Source organism: Somniosus microcephalus, chromosome 21 (genome assembly GCF_052327205.1).
Source record: "Somniosus microcephalus isolate GS21.2 chromosome 21, FLI_Smic_1.0, whole genome shotgun sequence".
Taxonomy (NCBI): Eukaryota; Metazoa; Chordata; class Chondrichthyes; order Squaliformes; family Somniosidae; genus Somniosus; species Somniosus microcephalus.
Window position 1 is genome coordinate 45,825,769 of NC_141007.1, and position 25,472 is coordinate 45,851,240.

Here is a 25,472-nt window from a genome sequence, read left to right on the forward strand (position 1 = left end):
TGTTTCTATGCTGTACGATTCTAAGAACCAAAGGCGACAGGAGGAAAAACTTTTTTTATGCAGCGAGTGGTTATGATCTGGAATGCACTGTCTGAAAGGGTGGTGGAGGCTGATTCAATTGTGGCTTTCAAAAGGGAATTGGATAAGTACCTGAATGAAAAAAAATTGCAGGGCTATGGGGAAAGGGACTGGCTGAAGTGCTCTTGCAGAGCTAGTATGGGCTCGATGGGCCTTCTGTGTTGTAACCATTCTATGATTCTTTTAATCACCTTAAATCTGTGCCCCCTGGTTATCGACCCTTCAGCATTGGAAACTCTCTCTTAATTTACTCTATCTAAACTGTTCATTATTTTAAACATCAAATCTCCTTAACCTTCTCTACTCTGCTCTAGAGAAACTCGACCCCAAGCCACTGTTAGAATGTTTATATACCTCTACAAATTCTAACCCATAAATGTGTGTATATACATATATATCTTACATCTGCAAGCTTTTATTCTTACATTTTTGATGTCAACCCTTTCCCATTATAAATTCCTATTCTGTAACCAGACCTAGACGCCAAAACAGTAGCAGCAGCTATTCGAAGATGTGACTTTAAACTGAGGTTCTGGATGTCCTCAGATGGATGGAAAAGATCCCATAGCACTAAAATTATCCCTCAACCGACATCAGTTAAATAAATGATCCAATCATTTATCTCTGCCTTGTGTGGACTTTGTTGTGCACAAATTGGCTGCTGTGTTTTCTTACATTACAAAATGCCTACATTTCAAAGGTGCTTCAATGGCTGTGATTTTAATACTGTTAATGTTGAAGCCTGTTTGTAATTCCCCTTATGTTCAGAGTTCCCGATTATATATGAGTGCATCATCAGCTACAATAGAATCAGAAACTAATCCACTTCCCTGTCAACATTTGGTTGTCTGAATGCGGAATGCTAAATGAAACAGATCAACAAGTCTTTTCTACTTGTTTCTTCCTCTATTGTCTGCAGTGTACTCTTATGATGTACTCTTAAACAAATAGACTGTAACTAATAAAACTTAAATTAAAATTGTTTTGGCCAGGGTGATGATGCGCTCCAGTCCCCACCGGTCGCGGAAGGCCTCTAGCGTGCCGGGGGACACCGCGTGCTCCATCTCCAGGGCCACCCAGGCGCGAACATGGCCACAGAAGAGAGGCAGGTAGTCGGGCCGAACGACCCCATTGTCTGCAGTGTATGGTTGACAAAATCCATAAGTACTTAGATTTATTTTCATTTCCAATTACTGTTTTGTCTCGACCTACTTTTATTAAAACTAACACTTGACCACATGCAACAATTATAAAAAGTGTATAGGCTAGAGGTTCTTCCTTGGCTTCAGTTTTATTTATATTAAAATATAAAATATGACATTAAACTTTACATAGAATAAATTGTGTTACATTGTAAACATTTTTCCAAAGAAAACAGAATTAACAGCCAACCCCAGAACAAATAAGACAGTTATTGATTTAAACATTAAACATGTGAGGATATATAATTAATAACAGTAACAAAATTCAAAAGGGGGAAGAAATGAGAAGAATGGACCTGAATTGATCGGGTTTGGATGAATCAGCAGGTGAGGAAGAATTCAATTTCGACTAAATAAGTAACGTGCAAAAAGCAAACAAATCAGCAAAAAAGGACAAAAGTTTTGTTTTTTCTCCCATATTTAGTTTGCTAAAACGTGTGTGTAACGGGAAGGGCATTATCTCAGCTGTGTTACATACAAGGTCCCCAAATATCATTTGCATCAACGTGTATTTTCTCAGAATTAAACATCCACCAGTCCCATTTTTGAAAAAGCCACATAACTTGTTTTGGCAAGTACAGTATCAAATTACAAAATTGAGTGTGGGATGTGCAGACACTCTACGGAAGTGTTCCAAGAAAAGTCGACTGGAGTTTTTTTTTCCTAGGGGGAATTAAGAAAAAAAATCTTTCTCCCTATGACCAACTAGGATGAGCTGTGAAATTTTATTGGGACATAGAAAACTGGCAATGGATAGTAATAAAAACAGAAAATGCTGGAAATACTCAGCAGGTCAGGCAGCATCCGTGGAGAGAGAAACAGAGTTAACGTTTCAGGTCAATGACCCCTCGTCAGGTTGATTTAAACATTAAACTCCTATAGAAATATGGATATTAATATAATGTTTATTGCATAGAACAAGATAACTCATTTTAAAGCCACTAGATTACAAGTGTTCTTAGCTCTTAAAGAACCACCTTTTCAATAAAGTTTTATGGTACATAATATGCTTAAGTGTGAATTTGTAATGCCATTAAAAACTAATTTTAAAAATCCCCAAAAGTGGAAGGGGAAAAACTGGTGAATCAAACAGTCAATACTCTAAATACTAATTAGTACTGGAGTTACTCAATGAACACAAAAACAGTATCAGTTCATAATCTAAACCACTGAATGTGTATTATCAATATACAGATTGACTTCGTTTTCAATTTAAGACTATTTTCATCATGTTCTTGCTCAACCGTCCCCCCCAAGACAATATGTGCAGTTAAATTTTAATCAACAGGGAAAGAAAGGTGAAGACCAAATAACACTTTATAGGAATTCTGAAATCACTCCAAATTAAGTATTCTTTGTGGTTACGTTTCCATTACCAACACCATCTGTTCTGTCACATGCCTGCCATTAACCTGAAAATAAATGCACACCATTAGTTTTCCTTAATTATAAATGCATTTCTTAGCAAGCATTCAAACATTTACAACAAATGATCAATACGCCCCAAGAACCTTTTGTACTTGTAGATACCAACCTTACGGGAGCGCACTGCAAGGGAAAACCAAAAGCCTCCAAAATGGTCACGCTCTAAAACCACAGGCTGCCAACAGCACATCTGGCAAAACATTTACACTTCCAGCTACCTCCAAAGAGTGCATATACAGGAAACTTTGGTTTATCCGGAGGTTGTATGTCCGGAAACCTCGATCTAACGGCAGAAATCAGCAGCCGTTTTGGTTAGGTTTTTTTCCTTCTCCTAGCATTTTTTTTTAATAAAAACAGTCAGGCTCTGGAAAGCGTCTCTGTAGCTTAGCAACAGCTTCAGAGACGCTTCCAAGATACGGGCCGAGTGTTTACAAGCTGTTGCTAAGCAAGTGTTTGTTGTCAAGCAACAGTGTTTGTTGTCAGATACGGAGATGAAAACCTCCGTATCCTTCAACATTAGTGCTGGTCTATCCGGAAGTTTTGATAGATCGGCAGCAGCTCGGTCCCGTCGGTGCCGGATATCGCAAGTTTCCTGTACTTAAATCTGGAAAAATCTCATTCCCTTTTGTTTAGACTGACATGGGGCATTCCACATGTTTGGTGGTGGAGGATGAAATACACGATACTCTGGTTCCACTAATAACTGTACAAGTGCTCCTTCCAGAGGCTGCGCAGACAAGACTGGACATTCACCTTGCGGGGGTGGGGAATAAATCCCCCCGTCACTTCACAGCATTGCGTGTTGGCAGTACCCGAGCATAGGAGCAGGAGTAGGCCATTCAGCAACACATTATCTATACTCTTAAGTTTTTGGCCCGGAACTTGCAGCCAGCGGCGAAGCAAAGGCATATGCCACTGATCCCAAAGTAAGCTTCACACAAAGATCTTGCGATCTCGGTGTCGAGAATTTCAGGTTTTCCGACGCGTAATTGAAATCAACGGCAGTTGATGGGGGTTCCCAGCAAAGGGCTGCTGCGACGTCAACAAGCTGTCTAAGCAGTCAATCAAAACGCAGAATTCTTACAGACAGCCAAGCAGGAAGTTGGTAAGCTCCTTTAATTCTAACTTTTTTTTTAAATGTTAAGAGCGAGCAAAACAAAGATTGAGGCTCTGGCATGGGGAAAAGGCAAACCTGAAATAAAGATTAACCAACTTAAAAAAAAGTAATTTTTTAAAAATAAGTTACTTAAATTTTTATTAAAATGGATAAATTTGACACTGCACAAAATTAAAATTAGTTTTTCAGGGCCATAACCTTTGTTTAACAGTCAATATGCTGTTAAAACTCCAGTTACACCTAATCCAAAGGGGTCCAACTTATAACAGGGTATTTAACAGCAGTATTACTGCAGAAGAGCCGAAGTTTGAGATATTTCACTGACTGCCGGCTCTGTGGGAGGTGGGCACAGCGCAGCCTGTGGAGGAGCAATGAATGACAACTTCAAGATTTCCTCGTTAGGTTGTGCATTCGCTAAATCCAGAGGTTGCGGTCAGTTTCAAAGGCAAAGCGACGGCCAACGTCATCAGGACCGCAAATTCCGAGCTTATATATTTCTGCATAGAACTACAATTATGCCACAGGATGAGCTCTCTACCAGAAATAATTTCACCCTGGCCACACAAAATTCTATGTGCCTGCCCTGTTCACACATGCCTTTATTCCCCTTTTCTTCAACCTATCTAACCTATTCTTAAATGTTAACATGGTGTCTGCCTCAATCACTAACCCTGGTAGTGCATTCCGCATCAGAACCCTTTGTCAGTGAAAAAGATTCTCCTGTTCTCTGTCCTAAATCTTTAGTTATTCTTATAATTATGTTTCCTCGTTCAACAATCACCCCTTAATCTCCTCTAACAAAAACAGCTCTATATGTAACATTTCAGATCATAACCCCGGCCCCTATTACATTTTTACTTATATTTTTTTCCACACTTTTGTTTTGGGTTTTCCCTCCCCCCCCCTTCCCTTTTTTTCTCTCTCCCACATGGCAGCTGTCTCTCTTTCTGCCAGTACACTTCACACCTAATCTGAGCCGTCTTTTGTCTCCACTGTCCTATCACCATCTCGTCTGGTTTTGAATACCTCTTAATGTCTCTTTTACTTCTTTTGTTCTATTGCAGCCCTGCCTTCGATCTATTTTATTTCCTTTCCAGTTTTGAAAAAGGGTTTCGACCCGAAACGTCAACTCTAATTTCTCTCCACGGATGTTGCCTGGCCTGCTGAGTTTTTCCAGCATTTTCTGTTGTTATTTCGGATTTCCAGCATCTGCAGTATTTTGCTATCGTCTATATGTAACATGTTGTGCCATGATAAAAATGCATGAGACAGTACAATAGATCTAGATAGCATTGTCAGTACTTTATAATACGTAAAAGGGAGTAAACTCACTGGTGCAAGGAATCTATACACCACCTGATTCAGGGGCAAATTTTGTATCTGCCTGTGATAGGCAAGAGAATATTTACAAATGTTCAGTGACTGTTCACAATATAATTTTTGACATCTCAATGAATGGAAGAGTCATGTCAGCAGAAAAATAAATGTCCATAATTATTTTGTATGCAGCATTATACATGAACATTACAACTTTTAAAATGTTCACACCTGTTACTGCCCAGATCAACTTTTATTAATCTAGGTCAAGGATTAACCTGCTGAGTACATGGCAAAACCCAGTAGTAAAGACCCAAGACCATATTACACGCACAGCATTACTGAAAATGTGTGCGTCAAGTCCTAAAGATCGCATTCACATCTGGACCAGCTCTCTGAGCTTATCTTTATGAAGGGACTGATATTAAAATATTCGTTTCATTAGAATTTTTTTTTGGATGCTTAAAAAAAAATGCATCCAATACAAATTTCTTAACACAAATACAGTAAACCATTTCTTATCCGGCACCTATGGGACCAGGATGGTGCCGGTTGATGAAAAATTCTGGATAACAGAGGTATACCTACCATGGTGCGGCTTTTCCACTCACCATCACCACTGACTAACTCGGCCACCGCGGGAGACTCGGACTCGGCAAAACGAGTGCTGGTTGGATTCGGCAAGATTACCAGTTATTGAGGTGTTGTTTTGTAATGAGATATATGTATTTTGCCAGTTATTAAAGTATTCTGGATGATAAAGTGCCATTTAAACAAGAGTTTACTGTAGATAGGACTCCTCTGGAAATACTATATTAAAAGGGTTGTTTAGATCTCCTCACCAACAGCAAGTGAATGGCATGTTAAAAGTCAGAGTTACAGGAAACTCTCGATTTACCGGCACCTAAATAACCGGAAATCTCTTAAAAATTCAGGAACATGTTCAGGTAAGTTTTACTTCATATTACAGGAAACTTTGTGCTATCCGGCACTGATGGGACCGAGCTGTTGCCGTCCCATCAAAACTGCCGGACAAACCGGCGCTAATGTTGAAACATACGGAGATTTTGAGCTCTGTATCTGGCAACAAACCCTGTTACAGCTTCTAAACAGTCGGCCGTACCTTGCAAGCGTCTCTGTAGCTTAGCAACAGCTTCAGCGAGACTTTGCAGAGCCTGACTGGTGAAAAAAAAAAGCAACGAAAAGAAAAAAAAACCTAACGAAACGGCTCCTGATTTTTGCCGGTGGCTCAAGCATTCCGGACAATTACCCTCCGGATAAACCAAAGTTTCCTGTAGTGGCCGTTCCTGGATCTGTGGCCGTGTATCCGGGTTTCCTGCACCTGTTGCTATGCAACAGGGATGCCCGGATCTGTGGCCGTGTATGGGGCTCTCGTACCTTTTACTATACCTCTCTGTAATCCAGACTTTTTGATAAACTGGCACCACGCCGGTCCCGGATAAAAAAAAGAGTTTCCTGTACATGGAGTCTACAGCACAAATAGACCATTCGGTCTAACTGGTCCATGCTCCACACGAGCCTCCTCCCACCCCTCTTTATCCAACCCCATCAACATATCCTTCTATTCCTTTCTCCCTCATGTGCTTATCTAGCTTCCCCTTAAAATCATTATGCCATTCAGCTCAACTACTCTCCTGTGGTAGCGAGTTTCACATTCTTACCACTCTTCGGGTAGGCGTTTCTCCTGAATTCCTTATTGGATTTATCAGTGACTATCTTATATTTATGACCTCTAGTTTTAGACTTTTCCACAAGTCATGTTTATTATCACTATCGTCTTACTTGGTTTAACACAAAAAGCTACCATAGGCAAGCCTCTCACTCTGAATTGAAAATCTAACCTGATACTTGTAATATACGAGTGCACCAGAGCAAATAAACAACCCTTGCACACTGTAAATAGCACCTGCTGTCCAAAGAAATGGGAGCAACGGTTATGATCTGAAATTGCTGTACTCAATGTTGGATCCGGAAGGTTGTAAAATGGCAAGTGACCGGAAGCTCAGGGTCATGCTTGCGGACTGAACGGAGGTGTTCAGCAAAGCGGTCACCCAATCTGCGTTTGGCCTCCCCAATGTAGAGAAGACCACATCGTGAGCAGCGAATACAGTATACTAGATTGAAAGTAGTACAAGTAAATCGCTGTTTCACCTGGAAGTAGTGTTTGGAGCCTTGGACGGTGGGAAGGGAGGCGATGAAAGGGCAGGTGTTGCATCTCCTGTGCTTGCATGGAATGATGTAACAAGGGGAGCAGGTGTTGGAGGTGATGGAAGAGTGGACCAGGGTGTCTCGGAGGGAACGGTCCCTTCGGGCTGCTGAGAAAGGAGGGGGAAAGATGTGTTTGGTGGTGGCAGGGGAATGATCTGTTGAATGTGGAGGCTAGTGGGATGGAAGGTGAAGACAAGGGGAACCCTATTATGGTTCTTGCAGGGAGGGGAAGAGGTGAGGGCAGAAGTGCTGGAAATGGGATGGACACGGTCAAGGGCCATGTCAACCACGGTGGAGGGAAATCCTCAGTGAGGAAAAAGACTATCGGAAGCACTAGTGTGGAAAATGGCATCGTCAGAACAGCAATGGAAACGGAGAAACTGGGAGAATGGAATAGAGTCCTTACAGGAAGCGGGGTGGGAGGAAGTGTAATCAAGGTAGCTGTGGGAGTCAGTGGGCTTATTGTAGATATTGGCTGACAGCCAATGTTCCCTGTAAGCTGTGCAGCGCTCCAGGGACCGCACAGCTGGCTTTTAAATACAAAAACGGTGCATGCGCGGTATTTTAAATGGCCAGCGTGGCCCCTTAAAGCGGTCGCATGGCACCAAACAAAATTAGAGGGAATATTGCTGACAGCCTATCCCCAGAAATGGTGATAGAGAAGTCAAGGGAAGAGCCAGATAGACCACAAGACGACAAAGGAGGGGTGGAAATTTGAAGCAAAGTTTATGAAATTTTCCAGTTCAGGACGAGAGCATGAAGCGGCACCAATAGTCATCAATATACCAGAAAAGGTGAGGGAGGGGGGCCCACCGAATAGGACTGGCGAGTTCTCATAGTGACAACTTTTATTTGGAGGAAGCGAGAAGAGTCAGAGGAGAAGTTGTTCCAAGACAAGAACAATTTCAGCCAGGCAGACAGGGTGGTGTTGGATGGGGTTTGGTTGGGCCTCCGTTCAAGGAAGCAGCAAAAGGCCTGTCGGCTGCCCTGGCGGGGGGATGGACGGGGGAGTCGCGGATGTAGGTCGGAAGAGGCTGGACAAGGGGAAGAAGAGTCACGATAGGAAGAAATAGGTTCTGTGGGGCAAGAACAGGGTGAAACAATGGAAGCTTGCCTATGGAAGCTTTTTGTATTAAGCCCAAGTAAAGAGGTATTGGGAAGAAACATGAATTGTAAAACACTGTTCCGCTTCCTGTTGGGGAGGAGATATAATCACACCCTTTTAACAGCATTTCTAAAGAAGTCCCGGATTGTTTCTCAATAAGCAATGAGAGTTTAAAATCAATTACCTGTGTTTGGCTGGTCGTGTAGAGAGGATCTAGACATGGGGATAGATGTTGAATCTTCGAACACTCCATAGGCAACGCAGAGAGAGAGAGAGACCGCATCCTGTGTTTGTGGAGGCCGAGCAGGCCGCCCCGGAGCCCGGGCTTCGCTCCCTCTCCCCGCCCCCCAGCCCGGGCCTCGCTCCCTCTCCCCGCCCCCCAGCCCGGGCCTCGCTCGCTTCCCCCCCCCCCCAGCCCGGGCCTCGCTCGCTCCCCCTCCCCGCCCCCCAGCCCGGGCCTCGCTCGCTCCCCCTCCCAGCCCGGGCCTCGCTCGCTCCCCCTCCCAGCCCGGGCCTCGCTCGCTCCCCCTCCCAGCCCGGGCCTCGCTCGCTCCCCCTCCCAGCCCGGGCCTCGCTCGCTCCCCCTCCCAGCCCGGGCCTCGCTCGCTCCCCCTCCCAGCCCGGGCCTCGCTCGCTCCCCCTCCCAGCCCGGGCCTCGCTCGCTCCCCCTCCCAGCCCGGGCCTCGCTCGCTCCCCCTCCCAGCCCGGGCCTCGCTCGCTCCCCCTCCCAGCCCGGGCCTCGCTGGCTCCCCCTCCCAGCCCGGGCCTCGCTGGCTTCCCCTCCCAGCCCGGGCCTCGCTGGCTCCCCCTCCCAGCCCGGGCCTCGCTGGCTCCCCCTCCCAGCCCGGGCCTCGCTGGCTCCCCCTCCCAGCCCGGGCCTCGCTCGCTCCCCCTCCCAGCCCGGGCCTCGCTCGCTCCCCCTCCCCGCCCGGGCCTCGCTCGCTCCCCCTCCCCGCCCGGGCCTCGCTCGCTCCCCCTCCCCGCCCGGGCCTCGCTCGCTCCCCCTCCCCGCCCGGGCCTCGCTCGCTCCCCCTCCCCGCCCCCGGGCCTCGCTCGCTCCCCCTCCCCGCCACCGAGCCCGGGCCTCGCTCGCTCGCTCCCCCTCCCCGCCACCGAGCCCGGGCCTCGCTCGCTCGCTCCCCCTCCCCGCCCCCGGGCCTCGCTCGCTCGCTCCCCCTCCCCGAGCCTCGCTCGCTCGCTCCCCCTCCCCGAGCCTCGCTCGCTCGCTCCCCCTCCCCGAGCCTCGCCCGCTCCCCCTCCCCGAGCCTCGCCCGCTCCCCCTCCCCGAGCCTCGCTCGCTCCCCCTCCCCGAGCCTCGCTCGCTCCCCCTCCCCGCCCCCGGGCCTCGCTCGCTCCCCTCCCCGCCCCCGGGCCTCGCTCGCTCCCCCTCCCCGCCACCGAGCCCGGGCCTCGCTCGCTCCCCCTCCCCCTCCCCGCCCCCGGGCCTCGCTCGCTCGCTCCCCCTCCCCGCCCCCGGGCCTCGCTCGCTCGCTCCCCCTCCCCGAGCCTCGCTCGCTCGCTCGCTCCCCCTCCCCGAGCCTCGCTCGCTCGCTCCCCCTCCCCGAGCCTCGCTCGCTCGCTCCCCCTCCCCGCCCCCGGGCCTCGCTCGCTCCCCCTCCCCGCCCCCGGGCCTCGCTCGCTCCCCCTCCCCGAGCCTCGCTCGCTCGCTCCCCCTCCCCGCCCCCGGGCCTCGCTCGCTCCCCCTCCCCGCCCCCGGGCCTCGCTCGCTCCCCCTCCCCGCCCCCGGGCCTCGCTCGCTCCCCCTCCCCGAGCCTCGCTCGCTCCCCCTCCCCGCCCCCGGGCCTCGCTCGCTCCCCCTCCCCGCCCCCGGGCCTCGCTCGCTCCCCCTCCCCGCCACCGAGCCCGGGCCTCGCTCGCTCGCTCCCCCTCCCCGCCCCCGGGCCTCGCTCGCTCGCTCCCCCTCCCCGCCCCCGGGCCTCGCTCGCTCGCTCCCCCTCCCCGAGCCTCGCTCGCTCGCTCCCCCTCCCCGAGCCTCGCTCGCTCGCTCCCCCTCCCCGAGCCTCGCTCGCTCGCTCCCCCTCCCCGCCCCCGGGCCTCGCTCGCTCCCCCTCCCCGCCCCCGGGCCTCGCTCGCTCCCCCTCCCCGAGCCTCGCTCGCTCCCCCTCCCCGCCCCCGGGCCTCGCTCGCTCACTCTCCCCGCCCCGCTCACTCTCCCCGCCCCGGGCCTCGCTTCCCCCTCCCCGCCCCGCTCACTCTCCCCGCCCCGGGCCTCGCTTCCCCCTCCCCGCCCCGGAGCCCGGGCCTCGCTTCCCCCTCCCCGCCCCGGAGCCCGGGCCTCGCTTCCCCCTCCCCGCCCCGGAGCCCGGGCCTCGCTTCCCCCTCCCCGCCCCGGAGCCCGGGCCTCGCTTCCCCCTCCCCGCCCCGGAGCCCGGGCCTCGCTTCCCCCTCCCCGCCCCGGAGCCCGGGCCTCGCTTCCCCCTCCCCGCCCCGGAGCCCGGGCCTCGCTTCCCCCTCCCCGCCCCGGAGCCCGGGCCTCGCTTCCCCCTCCCCGCCCCGGAGCCCGGGCCTCGCTTCCCCCTCCCCGCCCCGGAGCCCGGGCCTCGCTTCCCCCTCCCCGCCCCGGAGCCCGGGCCTCGCTTCCCCCTCCCCGCCCCGGAGCCCGGGCCTCGCTTCCCCCTCCCCGCCCCGGAGCCCGGGCCTCGCTCCCCCCTCCCCGCCCCGGAGCCAGGGCCTCGCTCCCTCTGCTACTCCGCCCCGGCCCCTCTCCTTCCGAGCCCCGGCCGCTTCCGCTCTCCCTCCCCTTCCGAGCCCCGGCCCCTCCCCCTCCCCCCCTCCCCTTCCGAGCCCCGGCCCCTCCCCCTCCCCTTCCGAGCCCCGGCCCCTCCCCTTCCGAGCCCCGGCCCCGGCCCCTCTCCCTCCCCTTCCGAGCCCCAGCCCCGGCCCCTCCCTCCGCCTCCCGGGCCTCTCACTCTCACCGCCCCGGACTGCCCCATTCCCGCTGAGTTCCGGGAGTTTCTCTTGGCCCGCGGGCTGTGCAGTGTTGCTCAGGCGAGGCGGGTGTTGGTTATTTGAAGCTAAGTTGGGGAAAGAAACCAGGAGCTGTGCTGATCTGGTGAGAATGACCAATCTTCCCCACAATGTGGGAGGGTTACAGAGCTGGGCACCTGTATAGAATATGTCTGGTTCTTCTCAGCTTGTAAAAATCTTTCCTCCAGAGTTTGGCAGGTAACTTTCTTGCCAAGTTGGTCCAACTGGGTATATAGGGGATAAAAACATAAAATGCTGGAAATACTCAGCAAGTCAGGCAGCATCTGTAGAGAGAGAAACAGAGTTAACGTTTCAGGTCGATGACCCTTCGTGAGTTCTGATGAAGGGTCACCGACCTGAAACGTTAACTCTGTTTCTCTCTCCACAGATGCTGCTGCCTGACCTGCTGAGTATTTCCACCATTTTCTGTTTTTATTTCAGATTTCCAGCATCCGCAGTATTTTGCTTTTGTATATATGGGTATATAGGGGCAAGGATTGAGATATCTTCAAAGATGATGGGATTTAATGCAGTGAATTTAATGCTGTTTACACACAAAAGGACTTCAGATCTTTTAAAGTAATAGGGTAGAAATTGTGGTCAGTGTAGTGTATGTGCCTTTAAGTCAGAACTACTTTTACAGCTCCTGTATACTGTAATAGTACCGGCAGTGACCACACCTGTATATAAGCTTTGCGCATGCCTCTGTACCCCCAGTCTTGAGACTACCCTCCTCCAGTAAAGACCTGTTTATTGTTAATGTACAGCATCCGTGTGATTATTTAATAACAGCATAGCCACTGAACCACGGATCTAACAGTCAGAGGCGTATAGCCAGCGCACGCCTCCGAGCCGCGAACAAATCCGAACCTACCTCCTGGTGTACAGGCTGCAGAGAGTTCTGGTCTCGAGCCTCCAGGCGTACGCCTGCGTAAAGGCTCACGGATCCCAGGGACGCAGGCGGTTCGGAAGCGTCCTTGGGATCACGTGGGTCAGGTCCTCCAATCACAAAGGAGAATTCCATTGCAATTATTTACGAAGGGAATCCCCAATGATATGCAATGGAATCCCCAAATAATTAGACAATTTACACAATTCTAATAATAAATATAAATGTAATGAATTTCAATTTTATTCATAAGTCCCTTCATTGCACCAACCTCAATAAAATTGTAATTTTTTGATAAATAATTTTAAACATCTTAATCCAGGCCAATATTTGTCTAAACTCATTTAAAGTGTATGTGCATAATTTTTTATTTTTAAATGTTTAATTTAAGGCTTATATATACAGTTGTGCTGATGAAAGCAGGCCCTACGCCTGTTTTTACCAGCCGTAAGAGTTTCGTGGGCAATTGCTGGGCAGTTGTTGGGCAAATAGCAATGCTGCTTTTCCACGCGGTTCGGAAGATCTGTCAAGGCGTACCTTGACAGATCACAAGTTCCGGATTTCGCGCATGCACAAGCGCATGCAGAAACCCAGAAGTTGCGGGACCTTTCAAATGGATTACGACAGCGTACGCTGAGAGTACGTCATCCGGGATACCGCAAATTCTGGCTCAATACAAACCAGCTTTTCCCCCATAGACCAGCCACAATACACTCTATCATCGACTCTGGCTAAATCATTTTAATGTTTGAGGAAAGGTACTACAAAGTTTTTCCTCATAAAGGTAAATCAAGAAGTGTACCCGAGGCCACATTATAATATTTTTCACATTGCATACCATTTATATAAATGGTTTTAAACGACCAACTCCAGATATCAAAAGAGAAGGAAAATGGAAGAAAGGAGACTGGTAGAATTTAAACTGGCACAGAATGAAGAAGTATTTGAAAACAATCCTATGATAAAGACTTCCCTGCTTGTTGTCCAGTTTCAGTTTTACAAGAGAACATGGGGACTATCAGGATCAACAGCAAAGCTGATGCTCTACTGTGCATGCACACATTTACCTCTTTGCCAATAGCAAAATACTGCAGATGCTGAAAATCTGAAATAACAACAGAAAATGCTGGAAACACTCAGCAGGCCAGGCAGCATCCGTGGAGAGAGAAACAGAGTTAACGTTTCAGGTCTGACCCTTCGTCAGAACTGGAAAAAGTTAGAGAAGTAACAGGTTTTAAGCAGGTGCAGAGGCAGGGAAAGGGAGGGGAGGAAGGAACTAAAGGAACAGTCTGTGCTCGGATTGAAGGCAGGCGAGATTAAATGTTACAAATGGGGATGGCAGAATCATCAACAGCTGCCGCCTGAAAAAATGGGATAGGGGTTATAGTCTGAAATTGTTGAACTCAATGTTGAGTCCAGTAGGCTGTAAAGTGCCTAATCGAAAGATGAGGTGCTGTTCCTTGAGCTTACGTTGACCTTCATTGGAACAGTGTAAAAGGCCAATGACAGAGAGGTCAGAGTGGGAATGGAGCGGAGAATTAAAGTGACAGGCGACCGGAAGCTCGGGGTCACCCTTACAGACTGAACGGAGGTGTTCCGCAAAGCGATCACCCAATCTGCATTTCGTCTCCCCAATGTAGAGGAGACCGCATCGTGAGCATATCTTAGCCATATCTGTTGCAATGCTCAGTGTGACACTTGTAGATAATAGCCATTACAAATAGTGCTTCTTTGAAATGGGCCTAACTACCTATAGACCAGGGTTACCAATAAGTTTAAAACATAAAGAATGAATTTCCAGACAGAAATATAATTTTCTGCACGTCATAAGAACATAAGAACATAAGAAATAGGAACAGGAGTAGGCCAATCGGCCCCTCGAGCCTGCTCCACCATTCAATAAGATCATGGCTGATCTGATCCTAACCTCAAATCTTCTATCACTCTGCAACCACCCGAACCCATGTGATCTCCCGGGAGAGGCGAAAAACCAGATAAAGACCCAATGGCCAATTTGGGAGAAAAAAATCTGGGAAATTCCTCTCCGACCCATCTAGGCGATCGAAATTCTTCCAGGAGATCACTCTGTCCCTATATTTTCTACAGTACTTACCTTCTGTAAAGGCGATCTCCACCCCAGCCAGGAACAGGATTAAAACCATCTCCTGAAATCTAACACAGAATTAGAACACAGTAGGAGCAGAACAAGGCTACACGGCCCCTGGGCCCACTCCACTACCCACAGGGCCATGACCATTCCGAACCTAGACTCATGTCCAATTTCCTGCCCGCTCCCCGTAACCCTTAATTCCCTTTACTTCTAGGAAACTATCTATTTCTGTTTTAAATTTATTTAACGATGTAGCTTCCACAGCTTTCTGGGGCAGCAAATTCCACAAACCTACCACCCTCTGAGTGAAGAAGTTTCTCCTCATCTCAGTTTTGAATGAGCAGCCCCTTATTTTAAGATTATGCCCCCTAGTTCTAGTTTCACCCATCGTTGGGAACATCCTCACCGCATCCACCCGATCAAGCCCCTTCACAATCTTATATGTTTCAATAAGATCGCCTCTCATTCTTCTGAACTCCAATGAGTAGAGTCCCAATCTACTCAACCTCTCCTCATATGACCACCCCCTCATCCCCGGGATTAACCGAGTGAACCTTCTTTGTACTGACTCGAGAGCAAGTATGTCTTTTCTTAAGTATGGACACCAAAACTGTATGCAGTATTCCAGGTGCGGTCTCACCAATACCTTGTACAACTGCAGCAGTACCTCCCTGTTTCTATATTCCATCCCCCTAGCAATAAAAGCCAACATTCCATTGGCCTTCTTAATCACTTGCTGCACCTGCATACTAACCTTTTGAGTTTCGTGCACCAGGACCCCCAGATCCCTTTGTACTACAGTACTTTCCAGTTTCTTGCCATTAAGGTAATAACTTGCTCTATGATTTTTCCTGCCAAAGTGCATAACCTCACACTTTCCAGTATTGTATTCCATCTGCCAAATCTCTGCCCACTTACTTAGCCTGTCTATGTCCCTTTGCAGGTTTTTTATGTCCTCCTCACTCACTACTTTCCGTCCCATCTTTGTATCATCTGCAAACTTTGATATGTTACACTCGGTCCCCTCCTCCAAATCGTTAATATAGATTGTAAAGAGTTGGGGACCCAGCACTGACCCCTGCGGAACACCACTAGTTACTGGTTGCCAATCTGAGAACGAACCATTTATCCCAACTCTCTGCTTTCTGTTAGAGAGCCAATCCTCCACCCACGCCAGAATATTACCCCCAATCCCGTGATTTTTTATCTTGAGCAATAATCTTTTGTGTGGCACCTTGCCAAATGCCTTTTGGAAGTCTAAATACACTACGTCCACTGGTTCCCCTTTATCCACCCTGTATGTTACTTCCTCAAAAAACTCAAGCAAATTTGTCAAACATGACTTCCCCTTCATGAAACCATGCTGAGTTTGTCCTATTAAATTATGTTTATCCAAATGTCCCATTACTGTCTCCTTAATAATGGACTCTAACATTTTACCAACCACAGATGTTAGGCTAACAGGTCTATAGTTTCCAGCCTTCTGCCTACTACCCTTTTTAAATAAGGGTGTTACATTAGCAGTTTTCCAATCTGCCGGGACCTTTGCTGAGTCCAGTGAGTTTTGGAAAATTATTACCAATGCATCCACAATCCCTACCGCTACTTCCCTCAAGACCCTAGGATGCAAGCCATCAGGTCCAGGGGATTTATCCACCTTGAGTCCCATTATTTTACCAAGTACCACTTCCTTAGTGATTTTAATCGTATTTAGTTCCTACCCCCCTAGAGCCCTCTGTTTGTCCAGTGTTGGGATATTCTTAGTGTCCTCTACTGTAAAGACTGATACAAAATAATTGTTCAGTGTTTTTGCCATCTCCATGTTTCCCACCATTAATTTCCCGGTCTCATCCTCTAAGGGACCAACATTTACTTTAGCCACCCTTTTTCTTTTTATATAACTATAGAAACTTTTACTGTCTGTTTTTATATTTTTTGCTAATTTACTTTCATAATCTATCTTCCCTTTCTTAATCAATCTTTTAGTTATTTTTTGCTGTCTTTTAAAGACTTCCCAATCTTCCATCCTCCCACTAGATTTGGCTACCTTATATGCCCTTGTTTTTAGTCGGATACTATCCTTAATTACTTTACTTAGCCACGGATGGCTATCTTTTCTTTTACACCCTTTTTTCCTCAGTGGAATATATTTTTGGAAGTTGTAAAATAACTCCTTAAATGTACACCACTGGTCATGTACCGTCTTACCCTTTAATCTATTTTCCCAGTCCACTCTAATTAATTCCGCTCTCATACCTTCATAGTCTCCTTTATTCAAGCTCAGCACGCTTGTTTGAGATCCAACCTTCTCACCCTCTAATTGAATATGGAACTCAACCATGTTATGGTCACTCATTCCAAGGGGATCCTTTACTAGGACATTTTTAATTAATCCTGTCTCATTACACAGGACCAAATCTAAGGTTGCTTGCCCCCTGGTCGGTTCAGTTACATACTGCTCAAGAAACCCATCCCTAATACACTCAATGAACTCTTCCTCAAGGCTGCTCTGCCCAATTTGATTTGTCCAGTTAATATGATAATTAAAATCCCCCATAATTATAGCTGTCCCCTTATTACAAGCCTCAACTATTTCCTGATTAATACTCCGTCCAACAGAGTTGCAACTGTTCGGAGGCCTATAGACTACACCCACTAGTGTTTTTTTCCCCTTATTATTCCTTATCTCCACCCAAACTGTTTCACTATCCTGCTCCTTTGACCCAATATCATTTCTCTGTATTATAGTGATTCCTTCCTTTATTAACATAGCCACCCCACCTCCTCTCCCTTCCTGCCTGTCCTTCCTGATTGTTAAATAACCTGGTATGTTTAATTCCCAGTCATGGTCACCCTGCAGCCATGTTTCTGTAATGGCCACAAGATCATACCCATATGTCATTATTTGTGCCATTAACTCATTCATTTTGTTATGAATGCTACGTGCATTCAGATAAAGAACTTTCAAATATGTTTTGTAACACTTAGTTCCTGTTTTTTCCCTTTTTAGTACTTTACTTTTTACTCCATGCCTTCTGTCCCTTCCTGACACATTCTGTTTTTTAATTCCCACACTGCTACCTAAGTCTATGACATTCTCTGTTGTCATTTCTATTATTTGCTCTCTAGAAACCTCCCCCCCACTAATTAGTTTAAAGCCCTCTCTACAGCCCTAGTTATATGATTCGCCAGGACTCTAGTCCCAGCACTGGCCAAGTGGAGTCCGTCCCAACAGAACAGCTCCCTCCTGTCCCAGTACTGGTGCCAGTGTCCCAAGAAGCAAAACCCATTTCTCCCACACCAGTCTTTGAGCCACGCATTTAACTCTTTAATTTTATTTATCCTAGCCAAATTCGCTCGTGGCTCAGGTAATAACCCAGAGATTATTACCCTTGAGGTTCTGTTTTTTTAATTTGACCCCTAGCTGCTCATACTCCTTTAACAGAACCGCCTTCCTTGTCCTATCTACGTTGTTTGTACCAACATGGACCACGACAACTGGATCCTCCCCCTCCCACTCCAAGTTTCTTTCCAGCCCAGAAGAGATGTCCTTAACCCTGGCACCAGGCAGGCAACACAGCCTTCGGGACTCCCGCTCTTGACTGCAGAGAACCCTATCTATCCCCCTAATGATACTATCCCCTACCACTACAACATTTCTTTTTACTCCCTCCACTTGAATGGCCCCCTGTACCACGGTGCTGTGGCCAGGTTGCTCATCCTCCCTGCAGTCCCCGCTCCCGCCCTCACAGGGAGTAAGAACCTCGATCCTGCTGGACAAGAACAAGGGCTGCGTCTCCTTCAACACTACATCCTGGATCCCTGTACCTTCCTCACTCATAGTCACACCGTCCTGTCCCTGACCACGGACTACATCTGCAGTAATTAACTTCATAGGTGTGACCATCTCCTGAAACATAGAGTCCAGGAACTTCTCCCCCTCCCTGATGTGTCGCAGTGTCTGAAGCTCGGTCTCAAGCTCCATAACATGGAACTTGAGTTCCTCTAGCAGCAAACACTTGTCGCAGATGTAATCACCGTGAGCCTCAATGGGGTTCACCGGCTCCCACATCTCGCAACAGTAACACATCACCTGCTCCATTCTATATAATTAATTTAATTTCTTATTATTAGTTATGAAGACCCTGCCCGGATATATATGATAATATCACACCACTATTCAATAGGACTTACCAACTTAAAGGTATAAAAGAGAAGAGAAGGAAGAAAACCAACCAACCAGCTGATCACCAACCTCCTCCTTGAATACTGTCTGTGGAGCCTGTTTGGTTGACTCGTCTTGCTGCTCCGCCTCCGCAGTGCTGTCTAAGCTTCAAATAATTGACTTCTTAACACACTAAAATTCACAAAATACACTTAAATGATTTTTCTCCCACTTAGCAAAACTCCAACAGCACTCAATGCACAAAGTACTCATATACAGAAACAGAAATAGCAAGACAAGGTTGAATTAACTTCCATCTCTAAACAGTATGGAGCATCTGTGTGGTCAATGCTGAAAAATCATCAGACAGACATTGAAAAAAAATCTTGATTTGAGGGTTTTAAAACATGAGAAGCGCCATCAACAAAAATAGGGACTAAGATATTTTTTTAACTATGATATGTAGTAAATGTGCTTTTCTTTGAAGGCGATAGAAATTCACACAATTGAAATAAGATTGGGAGCATATTGTGGTGTAGCATGGACTGGTGGAGTTGAGCAGTAAGTGGAAAATAAACATTTCCCCAGTAAAAAGGAAAATAAGAAAGAAAGACTTGCATTTATATAGCCTCTCACGATCTCAGGATACTCCAAAGCGCTTTACAGTCATTTAAGTACTTTTGAAGTGTAGTTACTTTTGTAATGTTGGAAACACGGTGGTCAATTTCCACACAGCAAGGTTCCACAATAAATGACCAGATCATCTGTTTTAGGTGTTGGTTGAGGGATAAATGTTGGCCAGGTCACCGGGAGAACTCCCCTGCTCTTCTTCGAATGGTGCCGTGGATCCTTTACATCCACCTGAGAGGGTAGACAGGGGGCCTAGTTTAACGTCTTATCCGAAAGACGAATATATAAGAGGCTGAGTCATCTTACCCCCACCCCCACTGCCCTTGCACACTTCATAGGATCTCTTTACAGGAAGGCATTGGCACAGGCTATCACAAGAAGAGCTAGAAAAAGAAAACAATGTTTTACAAGGAACTATGTGGCTTATTAACCTTTGCTGATCTACAACAAAAGTATACTGTACTATTGGTGCAGTAGTATTATAGCAAATATTGATTTTAAAGAAAGTGTTAACATTTTGAGATTCTAATAGATACTAGTGAAGTCATGAGGTCATTTAACCTGCAGAGTAAAAAAAAGCATATGCTTAACTGAATTCTCAATGACATTTTTTTTAAGCACAATGAAAATATTCTAAATCACACTCTTAAATGTGATATTGTGCAGCCTTGTGCAATTACAGTGCATTTTCCCAACTGCATTTTTAAAGGTCTATAAAATTCAGCAATTTCACTACAGAAATCACCCAATAAAGCATGATATCAGCACCTAACTAGTTTATTGTGAGGTGAAGAGAAGGAGGTTGGTTCTGTTAGGTTCAACTTAGTCCAATAATCTTACTGAAATTAATTTCTGCAGATCTTGTGACTAAATCTTAGCAGTTGTCATTGAAATTTTTCCTTCATCCGTAATGCATGAGGGAAAATTCCACCCACAAGACCCCTCCGGTATCAAGTTTCTGACAATAATTAGTTTTTAACATTTCATCTAAGTATGCAGTAAAAAAAAGTTTCAAAGGTTATGTTTTCCCACTTACTGGCGTGATTGTTAAAAGCCTTTTGTCACTAGAAGATGCTGTTGTCAGGATACTAAGGAAAGCTAAGAAATAGAGAATCAGGGACTTTTTATAAAAGTTTCTCAGCAGACTACAGAAAAAACCTCTTTCGTTTGCCCAACAAAAACAACTTGCATTTATATAGCACCTTTAACAAAGTAAAAAACATCCCAAGGCGCTTCACAGGAGCCTTGTCAGACAAAATTTGACACAGAGCATCACATAAAGAGATATTAGGACAGGTGACCAAAAGCTTGGTCAAAGATGTAGGTTTTAGGGAGCGACTTAAAGGAGGAGAGAGAGGTAGAGAGGCACAGAGGCTTAGGGAGGGAATTCCAGAGTTTAGGGCCTAGGCAGCTGAAGGCACGGCTGCCAATTGTGGAGTGATGAAAATTGGGGATGCGCAATAGGCTAGAATTGGAGGAGCTCAGAGATCCCCCGGGGGGGGGGGGTGGGGGGGTGGGGGGCGGTTGCAGGGCTGGAGGAGGTTACAGAGACAGAGAGGGGTGAGACCTTGGAGGGAATTAAATACAAGGATGAGAATTTTAAAATCGAGACGTTGCCGGGGTGGGCGCCAATGTAGGTCAGCAAGCACAGGGGTGATGGGTGAATGGGACTTGGTGCGAGTTAGAATATGGGCAGCAGTGTTTTGGATCACCTCAAGTTTACAAAGGGTGGAATGTGGGAGGCCAGCCAGGAGTGTGTCGGAATAGTCAAGTCTAGAGGTAACAAAGGCATGGGTGAGGGTTTCAACAGCGGATGAACTGAACTTATTAGATGATGATCACCACAAAAGTTGATTTGTTTTGCACTCCCCAAATAGAAAAACACTCCTATGTTGGAGAAGTAGGTTCTAGGTATATTCAGCCATTAGCTACCTAATATCATTCATCGAACAAGAAAGGGTTATTGATTTTACCATACCAGTCACAGATGTTAATGAGCAAGTTTAAGACCCTCACATGGAAACCTGTTACTGTAACTGGCGATGAAATTCTAAAATATATAAATTGTATATCAAGGACTGTTTTTCTGTGTATGTTTCTCTGGAGCCCGAGATTTTTCTCCAGTATATAATGACGGAGAACTTCAGTCTGCAGTTGCAAAATTGAACTTACTGGCCTAGAAATTGAGTTTGCGCTGCGCCGGGGCATAACGCCGGAAATTTAGCGCCGGTGCTAAGTCGCGCTGTGCGCGCCAAAAATTCAGTAGCGCCGCGCCCAAATGGCTGCCGGCGCTACTGAAGGCTGTTTGCGCCTGAAAACTGGTGCTACGCGCCGCATTGCGGCGCTATTCCGGCGCTGCGGCATCCGATGCGGTGCAGCAGGCTCGGGAAGTGCAGGCCTCCTCCTTCAGTTAAGGAGGAGCTGCCTGCACCCGCCCGCTGGCTGGTTAAATCGCCACAAAAATGAGCCCGGCACCTCGGGGAAGTGCCGGGCTCGCAGCCGAGAAGCATCTGTTCCGCGGTGGGGTGGTGGGGGAGTCCGGGGAGGGAGGTGCGGGCAGGCGGCCGGCGGGAAAGCGGCCGGCCGCCGCTCCACCTTTATGCGCCGGCGCAAAGTCGTGTAAGACTCTGTTGCCAGAGTCTTAGTTGCGGCTGCCACGGGCGAGGCGGCCGCAACTGAATTTCGGCGCTGGGGCCCGTCACCACGGCAACCGGGACGCTGCGCACACCGATGACGTCATCGGTGCCGGCGCAGCGCTACCGGTGTAACGCCGATGTTGGGCCCTAGTCAATTTCAAAACCGGCTGTAAGTCCAGCGCAATGCCCTCTAGTGCCGCAAAATGGGCGCTAAGCCCACTCAATTTCTAGGCCACTGTATGCAAAGTTGAGTATCAGAACAAAAGCTTTGTTACCAACCATCTCACAGTGGAATCCCATAGAATATCTAAAATTAATCACAATGGATAATAATCCTGCAAAGAGCAGCAAGCATCTTGGTTGTCAGAGGGAGGCAGCAAGCAGAGGCTCAATGCTTTCTCACAGGGAAGAAGGAAAAAAACAGGTGAGTTAGACTAGACCACTGTCATTTACTTCCCAGCAACTGGTTACAGATTCAAGGAACAAGTCGCGTGCTCACTTTGCTGGCCAAGGAAGAATATGTTGAGGAAAGGGTAAACTGCATGTCATTTTGGAATGGGGAAAAAAGTGGAACATCTTAAAATTAATTTTATATATTTGTTTTAAGATATGATCTGATGGCAGCCTTGTGCTTGAGTTCAGGTAGTCTCTCAAGATCCAGGCCAAATCATTGTTGGTGCTATCATTAAATTGTCAATTTAAACAGTTGGGGGGAAGTTTTAGCCAACATTTAACAACAATGGCAGTGGAGGTGGACACAAAAATTGCATGAAAACCAGGAGATAATACGAAAGAGTCGGTTTTAAAGATTTTAGCACTACTCCCAGTTTTCCACCCTATAAAAAAAGAGACTGAAATACAAGATCAATTAAGGCATCTTTTATTAGCTGAAAACTTGTTCTATTTTCTCTTTGTCGACATAAATATGACTGAAGTGCATTACGTCTGCTGCTTCATGATGTCTTGGGGTTGGCAACTTTGGTTGGACGTATTCCTGGAAGTTTGATCATGTGACATCTGATCACGTGACATCTGCAAATGTTATTGCATTTACCATATAAAGGTTGGACCACCTGCAGTTCAGTATCTTTGCTCATGGTTTCACGCCAGCAACTGTGTGAGAAGTTCCGAAAACCAAGCGGCCACTCGTGAGCAGGTGAAGAAGGGAAACCGAGGGCAGGGAAGAGGGGAAAATGAAGGTGGAGGAGGTATTCACAGGGAGGAAATCAGAGGTGGGAGAAACTTTGATTCCACCAGTAACTAACAGTTACTCACTGAAATTGCACCGATAACTAATAGTAATACCGGTAACAGTGGAAGCAGCATGCTACAGACAGAGCTAAGTGATCCCACAACCAACTGATCAGATCAAAGCTCTGCAGTCTTGTCACATCCAGTCGTGAATGGTGGTGGACAATTAAACAACTAACCGGAGGAGGAGGCTCCATGAACATCCTCATCCTTGCCATCATGATGGCGGAGCCCAGCATGCGAGTGCAAAAGACAAGGCTAAAGCATTCTCAACCATCTTCTTCAGCCAGAAGTGCCGAGTGAATGATCCATTTCGGCCTCCTTCTGAGGTCCCCACCATCACAGAAGCCAATCTACAGCCAATTCAATTCACTCCATGTGATATCAAGAAATGGCTGAGTGCACTGCAGCAAAGGCTATGGGCCCTGACAATATCCCAGTTGTCATGCTGAAGACTTGTGTTCCAGAACTGTCCGCACCTCTAGCCAAGCTGTTCCAGTACAGCTACAACACTGGTATCTAACCGACCATGTGGAAAATTGGCCAGGTATGTCTTGTCCACAAAAAGCAGGACAAATTCAATCCGGCCAATTACCGCACTGTCAGTCTACTTTCAATCATCAGCCAAATGATGGAAGGGGTTGTCGACAGTGCTATCAAGTGGCACTTACTCACCAATAACCTGCTTACCGATGCTCAGTTTGGGTTCCACCAGGACCACTCGGCACCAGACCTCATTACAGCCTTGGTCCAAACATGGACAAAAGAGCTGCATTCCAGAGGTGAGGTGACAGTGACTGCCCTTGACATCAAGGCATCATTTGACTGAGTGTGGCATCAAGGAGCCCGAGTAAAATTGAAGTAAATGGGAATCAGGGGGAAAACTTTCCACTGGCTGGAGTCATACCTAACACAAAGGAAGATGGTTGTGGTTGTTGGAGGCCAGTCATCTCAGCCTCAGGACATCGCTGCAGGAGTTCCTCAGGGCAGTGTATTAGGCCCAACCATCTTCAGCTGTTTCATCTATGATCTTCCCTCCATCATAAGGTCAGAATTAGGGATGTTCGCTGATGAGTGCACAGTGTTCAGTTCCATGTGCAACTCTTTGATAATGAAGCAGTCCATGCCCATGTGCAGCAAGACCTGGACGACATTCAGGCTTAGGCTAATAAGTGGCAAGTAACATTCGCGCCACAGAAGTGCCAGACAATGACCATCTCCAACAAGCAAGTGTCTAACCACTGTTCCTTGATATTCAACGGCCTTACCATCGGCGAATCCCCCACCATCAACATACTGGATCTTACCATTGACCAGAAACTTAACTGAACCAGCCACATAGATACTGTAGCTACAACAGCAGGTCAGAGGCTGGGTATTCTGCAGCGAATGTCTCACCTCCTGACTCCCCAAAGCCTTTCCACCATCTACAAGGCACAAGTCAGGAGAGTGATGGGACTAAAAGCCGACAAATCCCCTGGACCTGATGGCCTACATCCTAGGGTTCTAAAAGAGGTGGCTGCAGAGATAGTGGATACATTGGTTGTGATCTTCCAAAATTCCCTAGATTCTCGAACTGTCCCAGCAGAGTGAAGGTAGCAAATGTAACCCCGCTATTCACAAAAAGAGGGAGAGAAAAAACGGGGAACTGCAGGCCAGTTAGCCTGACATCAGTCGTCGGGAAAATGCTGGAATCCATTATTAAGGAAGTGGTATCAGGGCACTTAGAAAATCATAACATGATTAGGCAGAGTCAACATGGTTTTATGAAAGGGAAATTGTGTCTAACAAATTTATTAGAGTTTTTTGAGCATGTAACTAGCAGGGTAGATAAAGGGAAACAGTGGATGTAGTATATTTGGATTTCCAAAAGGCATTTGATAAGGTGCCACATAAAAGGTTGCGACCTAAGATAAGGGCTCATGGGATTGGGCGTAATATATTAGCATGGATAGAGGATGGGTTAACGGACAGAAAAGAGAGAGTAGGGATAACTGGGTAATTTTCCAGTTGGCAGGCTATAACTAGTGAGATGCCGCAAGGATCAGTGCTTGGGCCTCACAATCTATATTAATAATTTAGATGAAGGGACCATGTGCAATGTGTCCAAGTTTGCTGACGATACAAAGCTAGGTGGGAAAGTAAGCTGTAAGGAGGCCACAAAGAGCCTGCAAAGGGATATAGACAGGTTAAGTGAGTGGACAATAAGGTGGCAGATGGAGTATAATGTGAGGAAATGTAAGGCTATTCACTTTGGTAGGAAGAATAGAAAAACAGAATTTTTTAAAATGGTGTGAAACTATGAAATGTTGGTGTTCAGAAAGATTTAG

General features: G+C 47.3%; 1 long non-coding RNA gene across 1 annotated transcript; it reads right to left on the bottom strand.

Annotated features, from left to right (window-relative positions):
- Positions 1-1,350: 1,350 nt before the first annotated feature.
- LOC147102762 (uncharacterized) lies at positions 1,351-9,014 on the bottom strand. Its single transcript, XR_015073087.1, has 2 exons — positions 8,658-9,014; positions 1,351-2,692 (listed from the first exon to the last, which is right to left on the bottom strand). It is a non-coding gene; the product is annotated as an uncharacterized LOC147102762 (long non-coding RNA).
- Between the last annotated feature and the right edge of the window lie 16,458 nt (positions 9,015-25,472).